Source organism: Oncorhynchus mykiss, chromosome 26, assembly GCF_057628025.1.
Source record: "Oncorhynchus mykiss isolate SJ-2025 chromosome 26, ASM5762802v1, whole genome shotgun sequence".
Lineage (NCBI taxonomy): Eukaryota > Metazoa > Chordata > Actinopteri > Salmoniformes > Salmonidae > Oncorhynchus > Oncorhynchus mykiss.
The window spans coordinates 19,172,175-19,197,159 of NC_143047.1; the positions used below are offsets into that span (position 1 = coordinate 19,172,175).

A 24,985-nucleotide genomic window follows, 5' to 3' on the forward strand; every position below is an offset into this window, starting at 1 on the left:
AGCAGTTCGATTCCAAATTTCACCCGGTGCCAAACACCCTAACCGGGCGCCTGGCCCAGATGATTTGAATCCCCTCAATGTCCGCAAATCTGATGCGCCTAATAACCATAATAACCAATCATATTACCGTCCGCTACCAAGTATCCAGAATTGACCAATTAGAGAAGAGGGTGAATTTAGCATCGGGCTTGTGGCGCAATGGATAACGCGTCTGACTACGGATCAGAAGATTCTAGGTTCGACTCCTGGCAAGCTTGTGCATTTAGTCTATGTCTGAGTGAGATTTGGAAATGAGCGGTGTCTTTTCAATTTGTGCTGACTGTCTTTGCCTACATGCGCCATTAATTTATACCTCATAAACCCAGCAAAAAAAGAAACTTCCCTTTTTCAGGACCTTGTCTTAGATAATTCGTAAAAATACAAATAACTTCACAGATCTTCATTTTAATGGGATTAAACACTGTTTCCCATGCGTGTTCAATGAACCATAAACAATTAATGAACATGCATATGTGGAACATCATTAAGACACTAACAGCTTACAGATGGTAGGCAATTAAGAAGTTTTGAAAACTTAGGATACTAAAGAGGCCTTTCTACTGACTCTGAAAAACACAAAAAGAAAGATGCCCAGGGTCCCTGCTCATCTGCGTGGGCACAAACCCACCTTTGCTGGACCAGACAGGACTGTCAAAAAGTGCTCTTCATTGACGAGTTGCGGTTTTGTCTCACCAGGGGTGATGGTCGGATATGCGTTTATTGTCGAAGGAATGAGTGTTACACCGAGGCCTGTACTCTGAAGCGGGATGGAGGTGGGGGGTACGTCCTGGTCTGGGGCGGTGTGTCACAGCATCATCAGACTGAGCTTGTCATTGCAGGCAATCTCAATGCTGTGTGTTACAAGGAAGACATCCTCCCCCCTCATGTGGTACCCTTCCTGCAGGCTCATCCTGACGTGACCCTCCAGCATGACAATGCCACCAGCCATACTGCTCATTCTGTGTGTGATTTCCTGCAAGACAGGAATGTCAGTGTTCTGCCATGGCCAGCGAAGAACCCGCATCTCAATCCCTTTGAGCACGTCTGGGACCTGTTGGATCGGAGGGTGAGGGCTAGGGCCATTCCCCCCAGAAATGTCCGGGAACTTGCAGTTGCCTTGGTGGAAGTGTGGGGTAACATCTCACAGCAAGAACTGGCAAATCTGGTGCAGTCCATGAGGAGGAGATGCACTGCAATTCTTAATGCAGCTGGTGGCCACACCAGATACTGACTGTTACTTTTGATTTTGACCCCCCTTTGTTCAGGGACATGTTATTCCATTTATGTTAGTCACATGTCTGTGGAACTTGTTCAGTTTATGTCTCAGTTGTTTAATCTTGGCATGTTCATACAAATATTTAGAAATGTTAAGTTTGTTAAGCTTTATCGGCGAGGAGGGCACTCACCGCTCGATCATGTTGTCAACAAGGCAGCATAGTGCGTGTTCCAGAAACATTCAACATAACTTTTCCATGAAATATATGTTTGAATTTTCTAAGTCGTTTTCATTGGAAAGGCCGATAACGCGTTTTCAACAAATAAAACAATCACTTTTGCAGGTGAAATCAGTGAATCCTACTCATTACTCGACATACATAATTACGTCACTTTTGTTTTGAGCCGAATTTCGCCGTGGGCTTTGAACGGTGCTCACGCCCGGGAAGCAGTTCGATTCCAAATTTCACCCGGTGCCAAACACCCTAACCGGGCGCCTGGCCCAGATGATTTGAATCCCCTCAATGTCCGCAAATCTGATGCGCCTAATAACCATAATAACCAATCATATTACCGTCCGCTACCAAGTATCCAGAATTGACCAATTAGAGAAGAGGGTGAATTTAGCATCGGGCTTGTGGCGCAATGGATAACGCGTCTGACTACGGATCAGAAGATTCTAGGTTCGACTCCTGGCAAGCTCGTGCATTTAGTCTATGTCTGAGTGAGATTTGGAAATGAGCGGTGTCTTTTCAATTTGTGCTGACTGTCTTTGCCTACATGCGCCATTAATTTATACCTCATAAACCCAGCAAAAAAAGAAACTTCCCTTTTTCAGGACCTTGTCTTAGATAATTCGTAAAAATACAAATAACTTCACAGATCTTCATTTTAATGGGATTAAACACTGTTTCCCATGCGTGTTCAATGAACCATAAACAATTAATGAACATGCATATGTGGAACATCATTAAGACACTAACAGCTTACAGATGGTAGGCAATTAAGAAGTTTTGAAAACTTAGGATACTAAAGAGGCCTTTCTACTGACTCTGAAAAACACAAAAAGAAAGATGCCCAGGGTCCCTGCTCATCTGCGTGGGCACAAACCCACCTTTGCTGGACCAGACAGGACTGTCAAAAAGTGCTCTTCATTGACGAGTTGCGGTTTTGTCTCACCAGGGGTGATGGTCGGATATGCGTTTATTGTCGAAGGAATGAGTGTTACACCGAGGCCTGTACTCTGAAGCGGGATGGAGGTGGGGGGTACGTCCTGGTCTGGGGCGGTGTGTCACAGCATCATCAGACTGAGCTTGTCATTGCAGGCAATCTCAATGCTGTGTGTTACAAGGAAGACATCCTCCCCCCTCATGTGGTACCCTTCCTGCAGGCTCATCCTGACGTGACCCTCCAGCATGACAATGCCACCAGCCATACTGCTCATTCTGTGTGTGATTTCCTGCAAGACAGGAATGTCAGTGTTCTGCCATGGCCAGCGAAGAACCCGCATCTCAATCCCTTTGAGCACGTCTGGGACCTGTTGGATCGGAGGGTGAGGGCTAGGGCCATTCCCCCCAGAAATGTCCGGGAACTTGCAGTTGCCTTGGTGGAAGTGTGGGGTAACATCTCACAGCAAGAACTGGCAAATCTGGTGCAGTCCATGAGGAGGAGATGCACTGCAATTCTTAATGCAGCTGGTGGCCACACCAGATACTGACTGTTACTTTTGATTTTGACCCCCCTTTGTTCAGGGACATGTTATTCCATTTATGTTAGTCACATGTCTGTGGAACTTGTTCAGTTTATGTCTCAGTTGTTTAATCTTGGCATGTTCATACAAATATTTAGAAATGTTAAGTTTGTTAAGCTTTATCGGCGAGGAGGGCACTCACCGCTCGATCATGTTGTCAACAAGGCAGCATAGTGCGTGTTCCAGAAACATTCAACATAACTTTTCCATGAAATATATGTTTGAATTTTCTAAGTCGTTTTCATTGGAAAGGCCGATAACGCGTTTTCAACAAATAAAACAATCACTTTTGCAGGTGAAATCAGTGAATCCTACTCATTACTCGACATACATAATTACGTCACTTTTGTTTTGAGCCGAATTTCGCCGTGGGCTTTGAACGGTGCTCACGCCCGGGAAGCAGTTCGATTCCAAATTTCACCCGGTGCCAAACACCCTAACCGGGCGCCTGGCCCAGATGATTTGAATCCCCTCAATGTCCGCAAATCTGATGCGCCTAATAACCATAATAACCAATCATATTACCGTCCGCTACCAAGTATCCAGAATTGACCAATTAGAGAAGAGGGTGAATTTAGCATCGGGCTTGTGGCGCAATGGATAACGCGTCTGACTACGGATCAGAAGATTCTAGGTTCGACTCCTGGCAAGCTCGTGCATTTAGTCTATGTCTGAGTGAGATTTGGAAATGAGCGGTGTCTTTTCAATTTGTGCTGACTGTCTTTGCCTACATGCGCCATTAATTTATACCTCATAAACCCAGCAAAAAAAGAAACTTCCCTTTTTCAGGACCTTGTCTTAGATAATTCGTAAAAATACAAATAACTTCACAGATCTTCATTTTAATGGGATTAAACACTGTTTCCCATGCGTGTTCAATGTTCCAGAAACATTCAACATAATTTTTCCATGAAATATATGTTTGAATTTTTTTCTAAGTGGTTTTCATTGGGAAGGCCGATAACGCGTTTTCAACAAATAAAACAATCACTTTTGCAGGTGAAAACACTGAATCCTACTCATTACTCGACATACATAATTTCGTCACTTTTGTTTTGAGCCGACTTTCGCCGTGGGCTTTGAACGGTGCTCACGCCCGGGAAGCAGTTCGATTCCAAATTTCACCAGGTGCCAAACACCCTAACCGGGCGCCTGGCCCAGATGATTTGAATCCCCTCATGTCCGCAAATCTGATGCGCCTAATAACCATAATAACCAATCATATTACCGTCCGCTACCAAGTATCCAGAATTGACCAATTAGAGAAGAGTTAGGATGAACTTAGCATCGGGCTTGTGGCGCAATGGATAACGCGTCTGACTACGGATCAGAAGATTCTAGGTTCGACTCCTGGCAAGCTCGTGCATTTTTTCTATGTCTGAGTGAGATTTGGAAATGAGCGATGTCTTTTCAATTTGTGCTGAGTGTCTTTGCCTACATGCGCCATTAATGCATACCTCATAAACCCATCAAAAAAATAAACTTCCCTTTTTCAGGACCTTGTCTTTCAAAGATAATTCGTAAAAATATAAATAACTTCACAGATCTTCATTTTAATGGGATTAAACACTGTTTCCCATGCGTGTTCAATGAACCATAAACAATTAATGAACATGCATATGTGGAACATCATTAAGACACTAACAGCTTACAGATGGTAGGCAATTAAGAAGTTTTGAAAACTTAGGATACTAAAGAGGCCTTTCTACTGACTCTGAAAAACACAAAAAGAAAGATGCCCAGGGTCCCTGCTCATCTGCGTGGGCACAAACCCACCTTTGCTGGACCAGACAGGACTGTCAAAAAGTGCTCTTCATTGACGAGTTGCGGTTTTGTCTCACCAGGGGTGATGGTCGGATATGCGTTTATTGTCGAAGGAATGAGTGTTACACCGAGGCCTGTACTCTGAAGCGGGATGGAGGTGGGGGGTACGTCCTGGTCTGGGGCGGTGTGTCACAGCATCATCAGACTGAGCTTGTCATTGCAGGCAATCTCAATGCTGTGTGTTACAAGGAAGACATCCTCCCCCCTCATGTGGTACCCTTCCTGCAGGCTCATCCTGACGTGACCCTCCAGCATGACAATGCCACCAGCCATACTGCTCATTCTGTGTGTGATTTCCTGCAAGACAGGAATGTCAGTGTTCTGCCATGGCCAGCGAAGAACCCGCATCTCAATCCCTTTGAGCACGTCTGGGACCTGTTGGATCGGAGGGTGAGGGCTAGGGCCATTCCCCCCAGAAATGTCCGGGAACTTGCAGTTGCCTTGGTGGAAGTGTGGGGTAACATCTCACAGCAAGAACTGGCAAATCTGGTGCAGTCCATGAGGAGGAGATGCACTGCAATTCTTAATGCAGCTGGTGGCCACACCAGATACTGACTGTTACTTTTGATTTTGACCCCCCTTTGTTCAGGGACATGTTATTCCATTTATGTTAGTCACATGTCTGTGGAACTTGTTCAGTTTATGTCTCAGTTGTTTAATCTTGGCATGTTCATACAAATATTTAGAAATGTTAAGTTTGTTAAGCTTTATCGGCGAGGAGGGCACTCACCGCTCGATCATGTTGTCAACAAGGCAGCATAGTGCGTGTTCCAGAAACATTCAACATAACTTTTCCATGAAATATATGTTTGAATTTTCTAAGTCGTTTTCATTGGAAAGGCCGATAACGCGTTTTCAACAAATAAAACAATCACTTTTGCAGGTGAAATCAGTGAATCCTACTCATTACTCGACATACATAATTACGTCACTTTTGTTTTGAGCCGAATTTCGCCGTGGGCTTTGAACGGTGCTCACGCCCGGGAAGCAGTTCGATTCCAAATTTCACCCGGTGCCAAACACCCTAACCGGGCGCCTGGCCCAGATGATTTGAATCCCCTCAATGTCCGCAAATCTGATGCGCCTAATAACCATAATAACCAATCATATTACCGTCCGCTACCAAGTATCCAGAATTGACCAATTAGAGAAGAGGGTGAATTTAGCATCGGGCTTGTGGCGCAATGGATAACGCGTCTGACTACGGATCAGAAGATTCTAGGTTCGACTCCTGGCAAGCTCGTGCATTTAGTCTATGTCTGAGTGAGATTTGGAAATGAGCGGTGTCTTTTCAATTTGTGCTGACTGTCTTTGCCTACATGCGCCATTAATTTATACCTCATAAACCCAGCAAAAAAAGAAACTTCCCTTTTTCAGGACCTTGTCTTAGATAATTCGTAAAAATACAAATAACTTCACAGATCTTCATTTTAATGGGATTAAACACTGTTTCCCATGCGTGTTCAATGTTCCAGAAACATTCAACATAATTTTTCCATGAAATATATGTTTGAATTTTTTTCTAAGTGGTTTTCATTGGGAAGGCCGATAACGCGTTTTCAACAAATAAAACAATCACTTTTGCAGGTGAAAACACTGAATCCTACTCATTACTCGACATACATAATTTCGTCACTTTTGTTTTGAGCCGACTTTCGCCGTGGGCTTTGAACGGTGCTCACGCCCGGGAAGCAGTTCGATTCCAAATTTCACCAGGTGCCAAACACCCTAACCGGGCGCCTGGCCCAGATGATTTGAATCCCCTCATGTCCGCAAATCTGATGCGCCTAATAACCATAATAACCAATCATATTACCGTCCGCTACCAAGTATCCAGAAATGACCAATTAGAGAAGAGTTAGGGTGAATTTAGCATCGGGCTTGTGGCGCAATGGATAACGCGTCTGACTACGGATCAGAAGATTCTAGGTTCGACTCCTGGCAAGCTCGTGCATTTTTTCTATGTCTGAGTGAGATTTGGAAATGAGCGATGTCTTTTCAATTTGTGCTGAGTGTCTTTGCCTACATGCGCCAATAATGCATACCTCATAAACCCATCAAAAAAATAAACTTCCCTTTTTCAGGACCTTGTCTTTCAAAGATAATTCGTAAAAATACAAATAACTTCACAGATCTTCATTTTAATGGGATTAAACACTGTTTCCCATGCGTGTTCAATGAACCATAAACAATTAATGAACATGCATATGTGGAACATCATTAAGACACTAACAGCTTACAGATGGTAGGCAATTAAGAAGTTTTGAAAACTTAGGATACTAAAGAGGCCTTTCTACTGACTCTGAAAAACACAAAAAGAAAGATGCCCAGGGTCCCTGCTCATCTGCGTGGGCACAAACCCACCTTTGCTGGACCAGACAGGACTGTCAAAAAGTGCTCTTCATTGACGAGTTGCGGTTTTGTCTCACCAGGGGTGATGGTCGGATATGCGTTTATTGTCGAAGGAATGAGTGTTACACCGAGGCCTGTACTCTGAAGCGGGATGGAGGTGGGGGGTACGTCCTGGTCTGGGGCGGTGTGTCACAGCATCATCAGACTGAGCTTGTCATTGCAGGCAATCTCAATGCTGTGTGTTACAAGGAAGACATCCTCCCCCCTCATGTGGTACCCTTCCTGCAGGCTCATCCTGACGTGACCCTCCAGCATGACAATGCCACCAGCCATACTGCTCATTCTGTGTGTGATTTCCTGCAAGACAGGAATGTCAGTGTTCTGCCATGGCCAGCGAAGAACCCGCATCTCAGCCCTTTGAGCACGTCTGGGACCTGTTGGATCGGAGGATGAGGGCTAGGGCCATTCCCCCCAGAAATGTCCGGGAACTTGCAGTTGCCTTGGTGGAAGAGTGGGGTAACATCTCACAGCAAGAACTGGCAAATCTGGTGCAGTCCATGAGGAGGAGATGCACTGCAATTCTTAATGCAGCTGGTGGCCACACCAGATACTGACGGTTACTTTTGATTTTGACCCCCCTTTGTTCAGGGACATGTTATTCCATTTATGTTAGTCACATGTCTGTGGAACTTGTTCAGTTTATGTCTCAGTTGTTTAATCTTGGCATGTTCATACAAATATTTAGAAATGTTAAGTTTGTTACGCTTTATCGGCGAGGAGGGCCCTCACCGCTCGATCATGTTGTCAACAAGGCAGCATAGTGCGTGTTCCAGAAACATTCAACATAACTTTTCCATTAAATATATGTTTGAATGTTCTAAGTCGTTTTCATTGGAAAGGCCGATAACGCGTTTTCAACAAATAAAACAATCACTTTTGCAGGTGAAATCAGTGAATCCTACTCATTACTCGACATACATAATTACGTCACTTTTGTTTTGAGCCTAATTTCGCCGTGGGCTTTGAACGGTGCTCACGCCCGGGAAGCAGTTCGATTCCAAATTTCACCCGGTGCCAAACACCCTAACCGGGCGCCTGGCCCAGATGATTTGAATCCCCTCAATGTCCGCAAATCTGATGCGCCTAATAACCATAATAACCAATCATATTACCGTCCGCTACCAAGTATCCAGAATTGACCAATTAGAGAAGAGGGCGAATTTAGCATCGGGCTTGTGGCGCAATGGATAACGCGTCTGACTACGGATCAGAAGATTCTAGGTTCCACTCCTGGCAAGCTCGTGCATTTAGTCTATGTCTGAGTGAGATTTGGAAATGAGCGGTGTCTTTTCAATTTGTGCTGAGTGTCTTTGCCTACATGCGCCATTAACGTATACCCCATAAACCCATCAAAAAAAGAAACTTCCCTTTTTCAGGACCTTGTCTTTCAAAGATAATTCGTAAAAATACAAATAACTTCACAGATCTTCATTTTAATGGGATTAAACACTGTTTCCCATGCGTGTTCAATGTTCCAGAAACATTCAACATAACTTTTCCATGAAATATATGTTTGAATTTTTTTCTAAGTGGTTTTCATTGGGAAGGCCGATAACGCGTTTTCAACAAATAAAACAATCACTTTTGCAGGTGAAAACACTGAATCCTACTCATTACTCGACATACATAATTTCGTCACTTTTGTTTTGAGCCGACTTTCGCCGTGGGCTTTGAACGGTGCTCACACCCGGGAAGCAGTTCGATTCCAAATTTCACCCGGTGCCAAACACCCTAACCGGGCGCCTGGCCCAGATGATTTGAATCCCCTCATGTCCGCAAATCTGATGCGCCTAATAACCATAATAACCAATCATATTACCGTCCGCTACCAAGTATCCAGAAATGACCAATTAGAGAAGAGTTAGGGTGAATTTAGCATCGGGCTTGTGGCGCAATGGATAACGCGTCTGACTACGGATCAGAAGATTCTAGGTTCGACTCCTGGCAAGCTCGTGCATTTTTTCTATGTCTGAGTGAGATTTGGAAATGAGCGATATCTTTTCAATTTGTGCTGAGTGTCTTTGCCTACATGCGCCAATAATGCATACCTCATAAACCCATCAAAAAAATAAACTTCCCTTTTTCAGGACCTTGTCTTTCAAAGATAATTCGTAAAAATACAAATAACTTCACAGATCTTCATTTTAATGGGATTAAACACTGTTTCCCATGCGTGTTCAATGAACCATAAACAATTAATGAACATGCATATGTGGAACATCATTAAGACACTAACAGCTTACAGATGGTAGGCAATTAAGAAGTTTTGAAAACTTAGGATACTAAAGAGGCCTTTCTACTGACTCTGAAAAACACAAAAAGAAAGATGCCCAGGGTCCCTGCTCATCTGCGTGGGCACAAACCCACCTTTGCTGGACCAGACAGGACTGTCAAAAAGTGCTCTTCATTGACGAGTTGCGGTTTTGTCTCACCAGGGGTGATGGTCGGATATGCGTTTATTGTCGAAGGAATGAGTGTTACACCGAGGCCTGTACTCTGAAGCGGGATGGAGGTGGGGGGTACTTCCTGGTCTGGGGCGGTGTGTCACAGCATCATCAGACTGAGCTTGTCATTGCAGGCAATCTCAATGCTGTGTGTTACAAGGAAGACATCCTCCCCCCTCATGTGGTACCCTTCCTGCAGGCTCATCCTGACGTGACCCTCCAGCATGACAATGCCACCAGCCATACTGCTCATTCTGTGTGTGATTTCCTGCAAGACAGGAATGTCAGTGTTCTGCCATGGCCAGCGAAGAACCCGCATCTCAGCCCTTTGAGCACGTCTGGGACCTGTTGGATCGGAGGATGAGGGCTAGGGCCATTCCCCCCAGAAATGTCCGGGAACTTGCAGTTGCCTTGGTGGAAGAGTGGGGTAACATCTCACAGCAAGAACTGGCAAATCTGGTGCAGTCCATGAGGAGGAGATGCACTGCAATTCTTAATGCAGCTGGTGGCCACACCAGATACTGACGGTTACTTTTGATTTTGACCCCCCTTTGTTCAGGGACATGTTATTCCATTTATGTTAGTCACATGTCTGTGGAACTTGTTCAGTTTATGTCTCAGTTGTTTAATCTTGGCATGTTCATACAAATATTTAGAAATGTTAAGTTTGTTACGCTTTATCGGCGAGGAGGGCCCTCACCGGCTCGATCATGTTGTCAACAAGGCAGCATAGTGCGTGTTCCAGAAACATTCAACATAACTTTTCCATGAAATATATGTTTGAATGTTCTAAGTCGTTTTCATTGGAAAGGCCGATAACGCGTTTTCAACAAATAAAACAATCACTTTTGCAGGTGAAATCAGTGAATCCTACTCATTACTCGACATACATAATTACGTCACTTTTGTTTTGAGCCTAATTTCGCCGTGGGCTTTGAACGGTGCTCACGCCCGGGAAGCAGTTCGATTCCAAATTTCACCCGGTGCCAAACACCCTAACCGGGCGCCTGGCCCAGATGATTTGAATCCCCTCAATGTCCGCAAATCTGATGCGCCTAATAACCATAATAACCAATCATATTACCGTCCGCTACCAAGTATCCAGAATTGACCAATTAGAGAAGAGGGCGAATTTAGCATCGGGCTTGTGGCGCAATGGATAACGCGTCTGACTACGGATCAGAAGATTCTAGGTTCGACTCCTGGCAAGCTCGTGCATTTAGTCTATGTCTGAGTGAGATTTGGAAATGAGCGGTGTCTTTTCAATTTGTGCTGAGTGTCTTTGCCTACATGCGCCATTAACGTATACCCCATAAACCCATCAAAAAAAGAAACTTCCCTTTTTCAGGACCTTGTCTTTCAAAGATAATTCGTAAAAATACAAATAACTTCACAGATCTTCATTTTAATGGGATTAAACACTGTTTCCCATGCGTGTTCAATGTTCCAGAAACATTCAACATAACTTTTACATGAAATATATGTTTGAATTTTTTTCTAAGTGGTTTTCATTGGGAAGGCCGATAACGCGTTTTCAACAAATAAAACAATCACTTTTGCAGGTGAAAACACTGAATCCTACTCATTACTCGACATACATAATTTCGTCACTTTTGTTTTGAGCCGACTTTCGCCGTGGGCTTTGAACGGTGCTCACGCCCGGGAAGCAGTTTGATTCCAAATTTCACCCGGTGCCAAACACCCTAACCGGGCGCCTGGCCCAGATGATTTGAATCCCCTCATGTCCGCAAATCTGATGCGCCTAATAACCATAATAACCAATCATATTACCGTCCGCTACCAAGTATCCAGAATTGACCAATTAGAGAAGAGGGTGAATTTAGCATCGGGCTTGTGGCGCAATGGATAACGCGTCTGACTACGGATCAGAAGATTCTAGGTTCGACTCCTGGCAAGCTCGTGCATTTAGTCTATGTCTGAGTGAGATTTGGAAATGAGCGGTGTCTTTTCAATTTGTGCTGAGTGTCTTTGCCTACATGAGCCATTAACGTATACCCCATAAACCCATCAAAAAAAGAAACTTCCCTTTTTCAGGACCTTGTCTTTCAAAGATAATTCGTAAAAATACAAATAACTTCACAGATCTTCATTTTAATGGGATTAAACACTGTTTCCCATGCATGTTCAATGTTCCAGAAACATTCAACATAACTTTTACATGAAATATATGTTTGAATTTTTTTCTAAGTGGTTTTCATTGGGAAGGCCGATAACGCGTTTTCAACAAATAAAACAATCACTTTTGCAGGTGAAAACACTGAATCCTACTCATTACTCGACATACATAATTTCGTCACTTTTGTTTTGAGCCGACTTTCGCCGTGGGCTTTGAACGGTGCTCACGCCCGGGAAGCAGTTCGATTCCAAATTTCACCCGGTGCCAAACACCCTAACCGGGCGCCTGGCCCAGATGATTTGAATCCCCTCATGTCCGCAAATCTGATGCGCCTAATAACCATAATAACCAATCATATTATCGTCCGCTACCAAGTATCCAGAATTGACCAATTAGAGAAGAGTTAGGGTGAATTTAGCATCGGGCTTGTGGCACAATGGATAACGCGTCTGACTACAGATCACACGATTCTAGGTTCGACTCCTGGCAAGCTCGTGGATTTAGGCTATGTCTGAGTGAGATTTGGAAATGAGCGATGTCTTTTCAATTTGTGCTGAGTGTCTTTGCCTACATGCGCCATTAACGTATACCCCATAAACCCATCAAAAAAAGAAACTTCCCTTTTTCAGGACCTTGTCTTTCAAAGATAATTCGTAAAAATACAAATAACTTCACAGATCTTCATTTTAATGGGATTAAACACTGTTTCCCATGCGTGTTCAATGTTCCAGAAACATTCAACATAACTTTTCCATGAAATATATGTTTGAATTTTTTTCTAAGTGGTTTTCATTGGGAAGGCCGATAACGCGTTTTCAACAAAGAAAACAATCACTTTTGCAGGTGAAAACACTGAATCCTACTCATTACTCGACATACATAATTTCGTCACTTTTGTTTTGAGCCGACTTTCGCCGTGGGCTTTGAACGGTGCTCAAGCCCGGGAAGCAGTTTGATTCCAAATTTCACCCGGTGCCAAACACCCTAACCGGGCGCCTGGCCCAGATGATTTGAATCCCCTCATGTCCGCAAATCTGATGCGCCTAATAACCATAATAACCAATCATATTACCGTCCGCTACCAAGTATCCAGAATTGACCAATTAGAGAAGAGGGTGAATTTAGCATCGGGCTTGTGGCGCAATGGATAACGCGTCTGACTACGGATCAGAAGATTCTAGGTTCGACTCCTGGCAAGCTCGTGCATTTAGTCTATGTCTGAGTGAGATTTGGAAATGAGTGGTGTCTTTTCAATTTGTGCTGAGTGTCTTTGCCTACATGAGCCATTAACGTATACCCCATAAACCCATCAAAAAAAGAAACTTCCCTTTTTCAGGACCTTGTCTTTCAAAGATAATTCGTAAAAATACAAATAACTTCACAGATCTTCATTTTAATGGGATTAAACACTGTTTCCCATGCGTGTTCAATGTTCCAGAAACATTCAACATAACTTTTCCATGAAATATATGTTTGAATTTTTTTCTAAGTGGTTTTCATTGGGAAGGCCGATAACGCGTTTTCAACAAAGAAAACAATCACTTTTGCAGGTGAAAACACTGAATCCTACTCATTACTCGACATACATAATTTCGTCACTTTTGTTTTGAGCCGACTTTCGCCGTGGGCTTTGAACGGTGCTCACGCCCGGGAAGCAGTTCGATTCCAAATTTCACCCGGTGCCAAACACCCTAACCGGGCGCCTGGCCCAGATGATTTGAATCCCCTCAATGTCCGCAAATCTGATGCGCCTAATAACCATAATAACCAATCATATTACCGTCCGCTACCAAGTATCCAGAATTGACCAATTAGAGAAGAGGGCGAATTTAGCATCGGGCTTGTGGCGCAATGGATAACGCGTCTCACTACGGATCAGAAGATTCTAGGTTCCACTCCTGGCAAGCTCGTGCATTTAGTCTATGTCTGAGTGAGATTTGGAAATGAGCGGTGTCTTTTCAATTTGTGCTGAGTGTCTTTGCCTACATGCGCCATTAACGTATACCCCATAAACCCATCAAAAAAAGAAACTTCCCTTTTTCAGGACCTTGTCTTTCAAAGATAATTCGTAAAAATACAAATAACTTCACAGATCTTCATTTTAATGGGATTAAACACTGTTTCCCATGCGTGTTCAATGTTCCAGAAACATTCAACATAACTTTTCCATGAAATATATGTTTGAATTTTTTTCTAAGTGGTTTTCATTGGGAAGGCCGATAACGCGTTTTCAACAAATAAAACAATCACTTTTGCAGGTGAAAACACTGAATCCTACTCATTACTCGACATACATAATTTCGTCACTTTTGTTTTGAGCCGACTTTCGCCGTGGGCTTTGAACGGTGCTCACACCCGGGAAGCAGTTTGATTCCAAATTTCACCCGGTGCCAAACACCCTAACCGGGCGCCTGGCCCAGATGATTTGAATCCCCTCATGTCCGCAAATCTGATGCGCCTAATAACCATAATAACCAATCATATTACCGTCCGCTACCAAGTATCCAGAATTGACCAATTAGAGAAGAGGGTGAATTTAGCATCGGGCTTGTGGCGCAATGGATAACGCGTCTGACTACGGATCAGAAGATTCTAGGTTCGACTCCTGGCAAGCTCGTGCATTTAGTCTATGTCTGAGTGAGATTTGGAAATGAGCGGTGTCTTTTCAATTTGTGCTGAGTGTCTTTGCCTACATGAGCCATTAACGTATACCCCATAAACCCATCAAAAAAAGAAACTTCCCTTTTTCAGGACCTTGTCTTTCAAAGATAATTCGTAAAAATACAAATAACTTCACAGATCTTCATTTTAATGGGATTAAACACTGTTTCCCATGCGTGTTCAATGTTCCAGAAACATTCAACATAACTTTTACATGAAATATATGTTTGAATTTTTTTCTAAGTGGTTTTCATTGGGAAGGCCGATAACGCGTTTTCAACAAATAAAACAATCACTTTTGCAGGTGAAAACACTGAATCCTACTCATTACTCGACATACATAATTTCGTCACTTTTGTTTTGAGCCGACTTTCGCCGTGGGCTTTGAACGGTGCTCACGCCCGGGAAGCAGTTCGATTCCAATTTTCACCCGGTGCCAAACACCCTAACCGGGCGCCTGGCCCAGATGATTTGAATCCCCTCATGTCCGCAAATCTGATGCGCCTAATAACCATAATAACCAATCATATTATCGTCCGCTACCAAGTATCCAGAATTGACCAATTAGAGAAGAGTTAGGGTGAATTTAGCATCGGGCTTGTGGCGCAATGGATAACGCGTCTGACTACAGATCACACGATTCTAGGTTCGACTCCTGGCAAGCTCGTGGATTTAGGCTATGTCTGAGTGAGATTTGGAAATGAGCGATGTCTTTTCAATTTGTGCTGAGTGTCTTTGCCTACATGCGCCATTAACGTATACCCCATAAACCCATCAAAAAAAGAAACTTCCCTTTTTCAGGACCTTGTCTTTCAAAGATAATTCGTAAAAATACAAATAACTTCACAGATCTTCATTTTAATGGGAATAAACACTGTTTCCCATGCGTGTTCAATGTTCCAGAAACATTCAACATAACTTTTACATGAAATATATGTTTGAATTTTTTTCTAAGTGGTTTTCATTGGGAAGGCCGATAACGCGTTTTCAACAAAGAAAACAATCACTTTTGCAGGTGAAAACACTGAATCCTACTCATTACTCGACATACATAATTTCGTCACTTTTGTTTTGAGCCGACTTTCGCCGTGGGCTTTGAACGGTGCTCACGCCCGGGAAGCAGTTCGATTCCAAATTTCACCCGGTGCCAAACACCCTAACCGGGCGCCTGGCCCAGATGATTTGAATCCCCTCATGTCCGCAAATCTGATGCGCCTAATAACCATAATAACCAATCATATTATCGTCCGCTACCAAGTATCCAGAATTGACCAATTAGAGAAGAGTTAGGGTGAATTTAGCATCGGGCTTGTGGCGCAATGGATAACGCATCTGACTACGGATCAGAAGATTCTAAATTCGACTCCTGGCAAGCTCGTGCGTTTAGTCTATGTCTGAGTGAGATTTGGAAATGAGTGGTGTCTTTTCAATTTGTGCTGAGTGTCTTTGCCTACATGCGCCATTAACGTATACCCCATAAACCCATCAAAAAAAGAAACTTCCCTTTTTCAGGACCTTGTCTTTCAAATATAATTCGTAAAAATACAAATAACTTCACAGATCTTCATTTTAATGGGATTAAACACTGTTTCCCATGCATGTTCAATGAACCATAAACAATTAATGAACATGCATATGTGGAACATCATTAAGACACTAACAGCTTACAGATGGTAGGCAATTAAGAAGTTTTGAAAACTTAGGATACTAAAGAGGCCTTTCTACTGACTCTGAAAAACACAAAAAGAAAGATGCCCAGGGTCCCTGCTCACCTGCGTGGGCACAAACCCACCTTTGCTGGACCAGACAGGACTGTCAAAAAGTGCTCTTCATTGACGAGTTGCGGTTTTGTCTCACCAGGGGTGATGGTCGGATATGCGTTTATTGTCGAAGGAATGAGTGTTACACCGAGGCCTGTACTCTGAAGCGGGTTGGAGGTGGGGGGTACGTCCTGGTCTGGGGCGGTGTGTCACAGCATCATCAGACTGAGCTTGTCATTGCAGGCAATCTCAATGCTGTGTGTTACAAGGAAGACATCCTCCCCCCTCATGTGGTACCCTTCCTGCAGGCTCATCCTGACGTGACCCTCCAGCATGACAATGCCACCAGCCATACTGCTCATTCTGTGTGTGATTTCCTGCAAGACAGGAATGTCAGTGTTCTGCCATGGCCAGCGAAGAACCCGCATCTCAGCCCTTTGAGCAAGTCTGGGACCTGTTGGATCGGAGGGTGAGGGCTAGGGCCATTCCCCCCAGAAATGTCCGGGAACTTGCAGTTGCCTTGGTGGAAGAGTGGGGTAACATCTCACAGCAAGAACTGGCAAATCTGGTGCAGTCCATGAGGAGGAGATGCACTGCAATTCTTAATGCAGCTGGTGGCCACACCAGATACTGACTGTTACTTTTGATTTTGACCCCCCTTTGTTCAGGGACATGTTATTCCATTTATGTTAGTCACATGTCTGTGGAACTTGTTCAGTTTATGACTCAGTTGTTTAATCTTGGCATGTTCATACAAATATTTAGAAATGTTAAGTTTGTTACGCTTTATCGGCGAGGAGGGCCCTCACCGCTCGATCATGTTGTCAACAAGGCAGCATAGTGCGTGTTCCAGAAACATTCAACATAACTTTTCCATGAAATATATGTTTGAATTTTTTTCTAAGTGGTTTTCATTGGGAAGGCCGATAACGCGTTTTCAACAAATAAAACAATCACTTTTGCAGGTGAAAACACTGAATCCTACTCATTACTCGACATACATAATTTCGTCACTTTTGTTTTGAGCCGACTTTCGCCGTGGGCTTTGAACGGTGCTCACGCCCGGGAAGCAGTTCGATTCCAAATTTCACCCGGTGCCAAACACCCTAACCGGGCGCCTGGCCCAGATGATTTGAATCCCCTCATGTCCGCAAATCTGATGCGCCTAATAACCATAATAACCAATCATATTATCGTCCGCTACCAAGTATCCAGAATTGACCAATTAGAGAAGAGTTAGGGTGAATTTAGCATTGGGCTTGTGGCGCAATGGATAACGCATCTGACTACGGATCAGAAGATTCTAGGTTCGACTCCTGGCAAGCTCGTGCATTTAGTCTATGTCTGAGTGAGATTTGGAAATGAGTGGTGTCTTTTCAATTTGTGCTGAGTGTCTTTGCCTACATGCGCCATTAACGTATACCCCATAAACCCATCAAAAAAAGAAACTTCCCTTTTTCAGGACCTTGTCTTTCAAAGATAATTCGTAAAAATACAAATAACTTCACAGATCTTCATTTTAATGGGATTAAACACTGTTTCCCATGCGTGTTCAATGAACCATAAACAATTAATGAACATGCATATGTGGAACATCATTAAGACACTAACAGCTTACAGATGGTAGGCAATTAAGAAGTTTTGAAAACTTAGGATACTAAAGAGGCCTTTCTACTGACTCTGAAAAACACAAAAAGAAAGATGCCCAGGGTCCCTGCTCATCTGCGTGGGCACAAACCCACCTTTGCTGGACCAGACAGGACTGTCAAAAAGTGCTCTTCATTGACAAGTTGCGGTTTTGTCTCACCAGGGGTGATGGTCGGATATGCGTTTATTGTCGAAGGAATGAGTGTTACACCGAGGCCTGTACTCTGAAGCGGGATGGAGGTGGGGGGTACGTCCTGGTCTGGGGCGGTGTGTCACAGCATCATCAGACTGAGCTTGTCATTGCAGGCAATCTCAATGCTGTGTGTTACAAGGAAGACATCCTCCCCCCTCATGTGGTACCCTTCCTGCAGGCTCATCCTGACGTGACCCTCCAGCATGACAATGCCACCAGCCATACTGCTCATTCTGTGTGTGATTTCCTGCAAGACAGGAATGTCAGTGTTCTGCCATGGCCAGCGAAGAACCCGCATCTCAATCCCTTTGAGCACGTCTGGGACCTGTTGGATCGGAGGGTGAGGGCTAGGGCCATTCCCCCCAGAAATGTCCGGGAACTTGCAGTTGCCTTGGTGGAAGAGTGGGGTAACATCTCACAGCAAGAACTGGCAAATCTGGTGCAGTCCATGAGGAGGAGATGCACTGCAATTCGTAATGCAGCTGGTGGCCACACCAGATACTGACTGTTACTTTTGATTTTGACCCCCCTTTGTTGTGGGACATGTTATTCCATTTATGTTAGTCACATGTCTGTGGAACTTGTTCAGTTTATGTCTCAGTTGTTTAATCTTGGCATGTTCATACAAATATTTAGAAATGTTAAGTTTGTTTCGCTTTATCGGCGAGGAGGGCCCTCACCGCTCGATCATGTTGTCAACAAGGCAGCATAGTGCGTGTTCCAGAAACATTCAACATAACTTTTCCATGAAATATATGTTTGAATGTTCTAAGTCGTTTTCATTGGAAAGGCCGATAACGCGTTTTCAACAAATAAAACAATCACTTTTGCAGGTGAAATCAGTGAATCCTACTCATTACTCGACATACATAATTACGTCACTTTTGTTTTGAGCCGAATTTCGCCGTGGGCTTCGGTGCTCACGCCCGGGAAGCAGTTCGATTCCAAATTTCACCCGGTGCCAAACACCCTAACCGGGCGCCTGGCCCAGATGATTTGAATCCCCTCAATGTCCGCAAATCTGATGCGCCTAATAACCATAATAACCAATCATATTACCGTCCGCTACCAAGTGTCCAGAATTGACCAATTAGAGAAGAGTTAGGGTGAATTTAGCATCGGGCTTGTGGCGCAATGGATAACGCGTCTGACTACGGATCAGAAGATTCTAGGTTCGACTCCTGGCAAGCTCGTGCATTTAGTCTATGTCTGAGTGAGATTTGGAAATGAGCGGTGTTTTTTCAATTTGTGCTGAGTGTCTTTGCCTACATGCGTCATTAACGCCAGTATACCCCATAAACCCATCAAAAAAAGAAACTTCCCTTTTTCAGGACCTTGTCTTTCAAAGATAATTCGTAAAAGTACAAATAACTTCACAGATCTTCATTTTAATGGGATTAAACACTGTTTCCCATGCGTGTTCAATGAACCATAAACAATTAATGAACATGCATATGTGGAACATCATTAAGACACTAACAGCTTACAGATGGTAGGCAATTAAGAAGTTTTGAAAACTTAGGATACTAAAGAGGCCTTTCTACTGACTCTGAAAAACACAAAAAGAAAGATGCCCAGGGTCCCTGCTCATCTGCGTGGGCACAAACCCACCTTTGCTGGACCAGACAGGACTGTCAAAAAGTGCTCTTCATTGACGAGTTGCGGTTTTGTCTCACCAGGGGTGATGGTCGGATATGCGTTTATTGTCGAAGGAATGAGTGTTACACCGAGGCCTGTACTCTGAAGCGGGATGGAGGTGGGGGGTACGTCCTGGTCTGGGGCGGTGTGTCACAGCATCATCAGACTGAGCTTGTCATTGCAGGCAATCTCAATGCTGTGTGTTACAAGGAAGACATCCTCCCCCCTCATGTGGTACCCTTCCTGCAGGCTCATCCTGACGTGACCCTCCAGCATGACAATGCCACCAGCCATACTGCTCATTCTGTGTGTGATTTCCTGCAAGACAGGAATGTCAGTGTTCTGCCATGGCCAGCGAAGAACCCGCATCTCAATCCCTTTGAGCACGTCTGGGACCTGTTGGATCGGAGGGTGAGGGCTAGGGCCATTCCCCCCAGAAATGTCCGGGAACTTGCAGTTGCCTTGGTGGAAGAGTGGGGTAACATCTCACAGCAAGAACTGGCAAATCTGGTGCAGTCCATGAGGAGGAGATGCACTGCAATTCGTAATGCAGCTGGTGGCCACACCAGATACTGACTGTTACTTTTGATTTTGACCCCCCTTTGTTGTGGGACATGTTATTCCATTTATGTTAGTCACATGTCTGTGGAACTTGTTCAGTTTATGTCTCAGTTGTTTAATCTTGGCATGTTCATACAAATATTTAGAAATGTTAAGTTTGTTTCGCTTTATCGGCGAGGAGGGCCCTCACCGCTCGATCATGTTGTCAACAAGGCAGCATAGTGCGTGTTCCAGAAACATTCAACATAACTTTTCCATGAAATATATGTTTGAATGTTCTAAGTCGTTTTCATTGGAAAGGCCGATAACGCGTTTTCAACAAATAAAACAATCACTTTTGCAGGTGAAATCAGTGAATCCTACTCATTACTCGACATACATAATTACGTCACTTTTGTTTTGAGCCGAATTTCGCCGTGGGCTTCGGTGCTCACGCCCGGGAAGCAGTTCGATTCCAAATTTCACCCGGTGCCAAACACCCTAACCGGGCGCCTGGCCCAGATGATTTGAATCCCCTCAATGTCCGCAAATCTGATGCGCCTAATAACCATAATAACCAATCATATTACCGTCCGCTACCAAGTGTCCAGAATTGACCAATTAGAGAAGAGTTAGGGTGAATTTAGCATCGGGCTTGTGGCGCAATGGATAACGCGTCTGACTACGGATCAGAAGATTCTAGGTTCGACTCCTGGCAAGCTCGTGCATTTAGTCTATGTCTGAGTGAGATTTGGAAATGAGCGGTGTTTTTTCAATTTGTGCTGAGTGTCTTTGCCTACATGCGCCATTAATGCATCATAAACCCATCAAAAAAATAAACTTCCCTTTTTCAGGACCTTGTCTTTCAAAGATAATTCGTAAAAATACAAATAACTTCACAGATCTTCATTTTAATGGGATTAAACACTGTTTCCCATGCGTGTTCAATGAACCATAAACAATTAATGAACATGCATATGTGGAACATCATTAAGACACTAACAGCTTACAGATGGTAGGCAATTAAGAAGTTTTGAAAACTTAGGATACTAAAGAGGCCTTTCTACTGACTCTGAAAAACACAAAAAGAAAGATGCCCAGGGTCCCTGCTCATCTGCGTGGGCACAAACCCACCTTTGCTGGACCAGACAGGACTGTCAAAAAGTGCTCTTCATTGACGAGTTGCGGTTTTGTCTCACCAGGGGTGATGGTCGGATATGCGTTTATTGTCGAAGGAATGAGTGTTACACCGAGGCCTGTACTCTGAAGCGGGATGGAGGTGGGGGGTACGTCCTGGTCTGGGGCGGTGTGTCACAGCATCATCAGACTGAGCTTGTCATTGCAGGCAATCTCAATGCTGTGTGTTACAAGGAAGACATCCTCCCCCCTCATGTGGTACCCTTCCTGCAGGCTCATCCTGACGTGACCCTCCAGCATGACAATGCCACCAGCCATACTGCTCATTCTGTGTGTGATTTCCTGCAAGACAGGAATGTCAGTGTTCTGCCATGGCCAGCGAAGAACCCGCATCTCAGCCCTTTGAGCACGTCTGGGACCTGTTGGATCGGAGGGTGAGGGCTAGGGCCATTCCCCCCAGAAATGTCCGGGAACTTGCAGTTGCCTTGGTGGAAGAGTGGGGTAACATCTCACAGCAAGAACTGGCAAATCTGGTGCAGTCCATGAGGAGGAGATGCACTGCAATTCTTAATGCAGCTGGTGGCCACACCAGATACTGACTGTTACTTTTGATTTTGACCCCCCTTTGTTCAGGGACATGTTATTCCATTTATGTTAGTCACATGTCTGTGGAACTTGTTCAGTTTATGTCTCAGTTGTTTAATCTTGGCATGTTCATACAAATATTTATAAATGTTAAGTTTGTTACGCTTTATCGGCGAGGAGGGCCCTCACCGCTCGATCATGTTGTCAACAAGGCAGCATAGTGCGTGTTCCAGAAACATTCAACATAACTTTTCCATGAAATATATGTTTGAATGTTCTAAGTCGTTTTCATTGGAAAGGCCGATAACGCGTTTTCAACAAATAAAACAATCACTTTTGCAGGTGAAATCAGTGAATCCTACTCATTACTCGACATACATAATTACGTCACTTTTGTTTTGAGCCGACTTTCGCCGTGGGCTTTGAACGGTGCTCACGCCCGGGAAGCAGTTCGATTCCAAATTTCACCCGGTGCCAAACACCCTAACCGGGCGCCTGGCCCAGATGATTTGAATCCCCTCAATGTCCGCAAATCTGATGCGCCTAATAACCATAATAACCAATCATATCACCGTCCGCAACCAAGTATCCAGAATTGAACAATTAGAGCAGAGTTAGGGTCAATTTATTATCGGGCTTGTGGCGCAATGGATAACGCGTCTGACTACGGATCAGAAGATTCTAGGTTCGACTCCTGGCGAGCTCGTGCATTTAGTCCATGAGCTTTGGAAATGAGCGTTGTCTTTTCAATTTGTGCTGAGTGTCTTTACCTACATGCGCCATTAATGCATACCTCATAAACCCATCAGAAAAAGAAACTTCCCTTTTTCAGGACCTTGTCATTCAAAGATAATTCGTAAAAGTACAAATAACTTCACAGATCTTCATTTTAATGGGATTAAACACTGTTTCCCATGTGTGTTCAATGAACCATAAACAATTAATGAACATGCATATGTGGAACATCATTAAGACACTAACAGCTTACAGATGGTAGGCAATTAAGAAGTTTTGAAAACTTAGGATACTAAAGAGGCCTTTCTACTGACTCTGAAAAACACAAAAAGAAAGATGCCCAGGGTCCCTGCTCATCTGCGTGGGCACAAACCCACCTTTGCTGGACCAGACAGGACTGTCAAAAAGTGCTCTTCATTGACGAGTTGCGGTTTTGTCTCACCAGGGGTGATGGTCGGATATGCGTTTATTGTCGAAGGAATGAGTGTTACACCGAGGCCTGTACTCTGAAGCGGGATGGAGGTGGGGGGTACGTCCTGGTCTGGGGCGGTGTGTCACAGCATCATCAGACTGAGCTTGTCATTGCAGGCAATCTCAATGCTGTGTGTTACAAGGAAGACATCCTCCCCCCTCATGTGGTACCCTTCCTGCAGGCTCATCCTGACGTGACCCTCCAGCATGACAATGCCACCAGCCATACTGCTCATTCTGTGTGTGATTTCCTGCAAGACAGGAATGTCAGTGTTCTGCCATGGCCAGCGAAGAACCCGCATCTCAATCCCTTTGAGCACGTCTGGGACCTGTTGGATCGGAGGGTGAGGGCTAGGGCCATTCCCCCCAGAAATGTCCGGGAACTTGCAGTTGCCTTGGTGGAAGAGTGGGGTAACATCTCACAGCAAGAACTGGCAAATCTGGTGCAGTCCATAAGGAGGAGATGCACTGCAATTCTTAATGCAGCTGGTGGCCACACCAGATACTGACTGTTACTTTTGATTTTGACCCCCCTTTGTTCAGGGACATGTTATTCCATTTATGTTAGTCACATGTCTGTGGAACTTGTTCAGTTTATGTCTCAGTTGTTTAATCTTGGCATGTTCATACAAATATTTAGAAATGTTAAGTTTGTTACGCTTTATCGGCGAGGAGGGCCCTCACTGCTCGATCATGTTGTCAACAAGGCAGCATAGTGCGTGTTCCAGAAACATTCAACATAACTTTTCCATGAAATATATGTTTGAATGTTCTAAGTCGTTTTCATTGGAAAGGCCGATAACGCGTTTTCAACAAATAAAACAATCACTTTTGCAGGTGAAATCAGTGAATCCTACTCATTACTCGACATACATAATTACGTCACTTTTGTTTTGAGCCGACTTTCGCCGTGGGCTTTGAACGGTGCTCACGCCCGGGAAGCAGTTCGATTCCAAATTTCACCCGGTGCCAAACACCCTAACCGGGCGCCTGGCCCAGATGATTTGAATCCCCTCATGTCCGCAAATCTGATGCGCCTAATAACCATAATAACCAATCATATTACCGTCCGCTACCAAGTATCCAGAATTGACCAATTAGAGAAGAGGGTGAATTTAGCATCGGGCTTGTGGCGCAATGGATAACGCGTCTGACTACGGATCAGAAGATTCTAGGTTCGACTCCTGGCAAGCTCGTGCATTTAGTCTATGTCTGAGTGAGATTTGGAAATGAGCGGTGTCTTTTCAATTTGTGCTGAGTGTCTTTGCCTACATGAGCCATTAACGTATACCCCATAAACCCATCAAAAAAAGAAACTTCCCTTTTTCAGGACCTTGTCTTTCAAAGATAATTCGTAAAAATACAAATAACTTCACAGATCTTCATTTTAATGGGATTAAACACTGTTTCCCATGCGTGTTCAATGTTCCAGAAACATTCAACATAACTTTTACATGAAATATATGTTTGAATTTTTTTCTAAGTGGTTTTCATTGGGAAGGCCGATAACGCGTTTTCAACAAATAAAACAATCACTTTTGCAGGTGAAAACACTGAATCCTACTCATTTCTCGACATACATAATTTCGTCATTTTTGTTTTGAGCTGAAGTTCGCCGTGGGCTTTGAATGGTGCTCACGCCCGGGAAGCAGTTCGATTCCAAATTTCACCCGGTGCCAAACACCCTAACCGGGCGCCTGGCCCAGATGATTTGAATCCCCTCAATGTCCGCACATCTGATGCGCCTAATAACCATAATAACCAATCATATTACCGTCCGCTACCAAGTATCCAGAA

General features: G+C 44.1%; 15 non-coding genes across 15 annotated transcripts; all 15 read left to right on the forward strand.

Moving 5' to 3' along the window:
• The first annotated feature begins 1,885 nt into the window (after positions 1–1,885).
• On the forward strand, positions 1,886–1,958 carry trnar-acg (transfer RNA arginine (anticodon ACG)). The gene has a single exon. It is a non-coding gene; the product is annotated as a tRNA-Arg (tRNA).
• Positions 1,959–3,586: 1,628 nt separating this feature from the next.
• Positions 3,587–3,659, forward strand: trnar-acg (transfer RNA arginine (anticodon ACG)). Its single transcript has one exon. It is a non-coding gene; the product is annotated as a tRNA-Arg (tRNA).
• Positions 3,660–4,293: 634 nt separating this feature from the next.
• trnar-acg (transfer RNA arginine (anticodon ACG)) lies at positions 4,294–4,366 on the forward strand. The gene has a single exon. It is a non-coding gene; the product is annotated as a tRNA-Arg (tRNA).
• Positions 4,367–5,998: 1,632 nt separating this feature from the next.
• trnar-acg (transfer RNA arginine (anticodon ACG)) lies at positions 5,999–6,071 on the forward strand. Its single transcript has one exon. It is a non-coding gene; the product is annotated as a tRNA-Arg (tRNA).
• A 634-nt stretch (positions 6,072–6,705) lies between these two features.
• On the forward strand, positions 6,706–6,778 carry trnar-acg (transfer RNA arginine (anticodon ACG)). Its single transcript has one exon. It is a non-coding gene; the product is annotated as a tRNA-Arg (tRNA).
• A 2,342-nt stretch (positions 6,779–9,120) lies between these two features.
• Positions 9,121–9,193, forward strand: trnar-acg (transfer RNA arginine (anticodon ACG)). The gene has a single exon. It is a non-coding gene; the product is annotated as a tRNA-Arg (tRNA).
• Positions 9,194–10,825: 1,632 nt separating this feature from the next.
• On the forward strand, positions 10,826–10,898 carry trnar-acg (transfer RNA arginine (anticodon ACG)). The gene has a single exon. It is a non-coding gene; the product is annotated as a tRNA-Arg (tRNA).
• Positions 10,899–11,532: 634 nt separating this feature from the next.
• Positions 11,533–11,605, forward strand: trnar-acg (transfer RNA arginine (anticodon ACG)). The gene has a single exon. It is a non-coding gene; the product is annotated as a tRNA-Arg (tRNA).
• Positions 11,606–12,950: 1,345 nt separating this feature from the next.
• trnar-acg (transfer RNA arginine (anticodon ACG)) lies at positions 12,951–13,023 on the forward strand. Its single transcript has one exon. It is a non-coding gene; the product is annotated as a tRNA-Arg (tRNA).
• A 1,342-nt stretch (positions 13,024–14,365) lies between these two features.
• Positions 14,366–14,438, forward strand: trnar-acg (transfer RNA arginine (anticodon ACG)). The gene has a single exon. It is a non-coding gene; the product is annotated as a tRNA-Arg (tRNA).
• Positions 14,439–17,497: 3,059 nt separating this feature from the next.
• trnar-acg (transfer RNA arginine (anticodon ACG)) lies at positions 17,498–17,570 on the forward strand. The gene has a single exon. It is a non-coding gene; the product is annotated as a tRNA-Arg (tRNA).
• A 1,632-nt stretch (positions 17,571–19,202) lies between these two features.
• Positions 19,203–19,275, forward strand: trnar-acg (transfer RNA arginine (anticodon ACG)). Its single transcript has one exon. It is a non-coding gene; the product is annotated as a tRNA-Arg (tRNA).
• A 1,636-nt stretch (positions 19,276–20,911) lies between these two features.
• Positions 20,912–20,984, forward strand: trnar-acg (transfer RNA arginine (anticodon ACG)). The gene has a single exon. It is a non-coding gene; the product is annotated as a tRNA-Arg (tRNA).
• A 1,631-nt stretch (positions 20,985–22,615) lies between these two features.
• Positions 22,616–22,688, forward strand: trnar-acg (transfer RNA arginine (anticodon ACG)). Its single transcript has one exon. It is a non-coding gene; the product is annotated as a tRNA-Arg (tRNA).
• A 1,623-nt stretch (positions 22,689–24,311) lies between these two features.
• On the forward strand, positions 24,312–24,384 carry trnar-acg (transfer RNA arginine (anticodon ACG)). The gene has a single exon. It is a non-coding gene; the product is annotated as a tRNA-Arg (tRNA).
• The last annotated feature ends 601 nt before the right edge of the window (positions 24,385–24,985 follow it).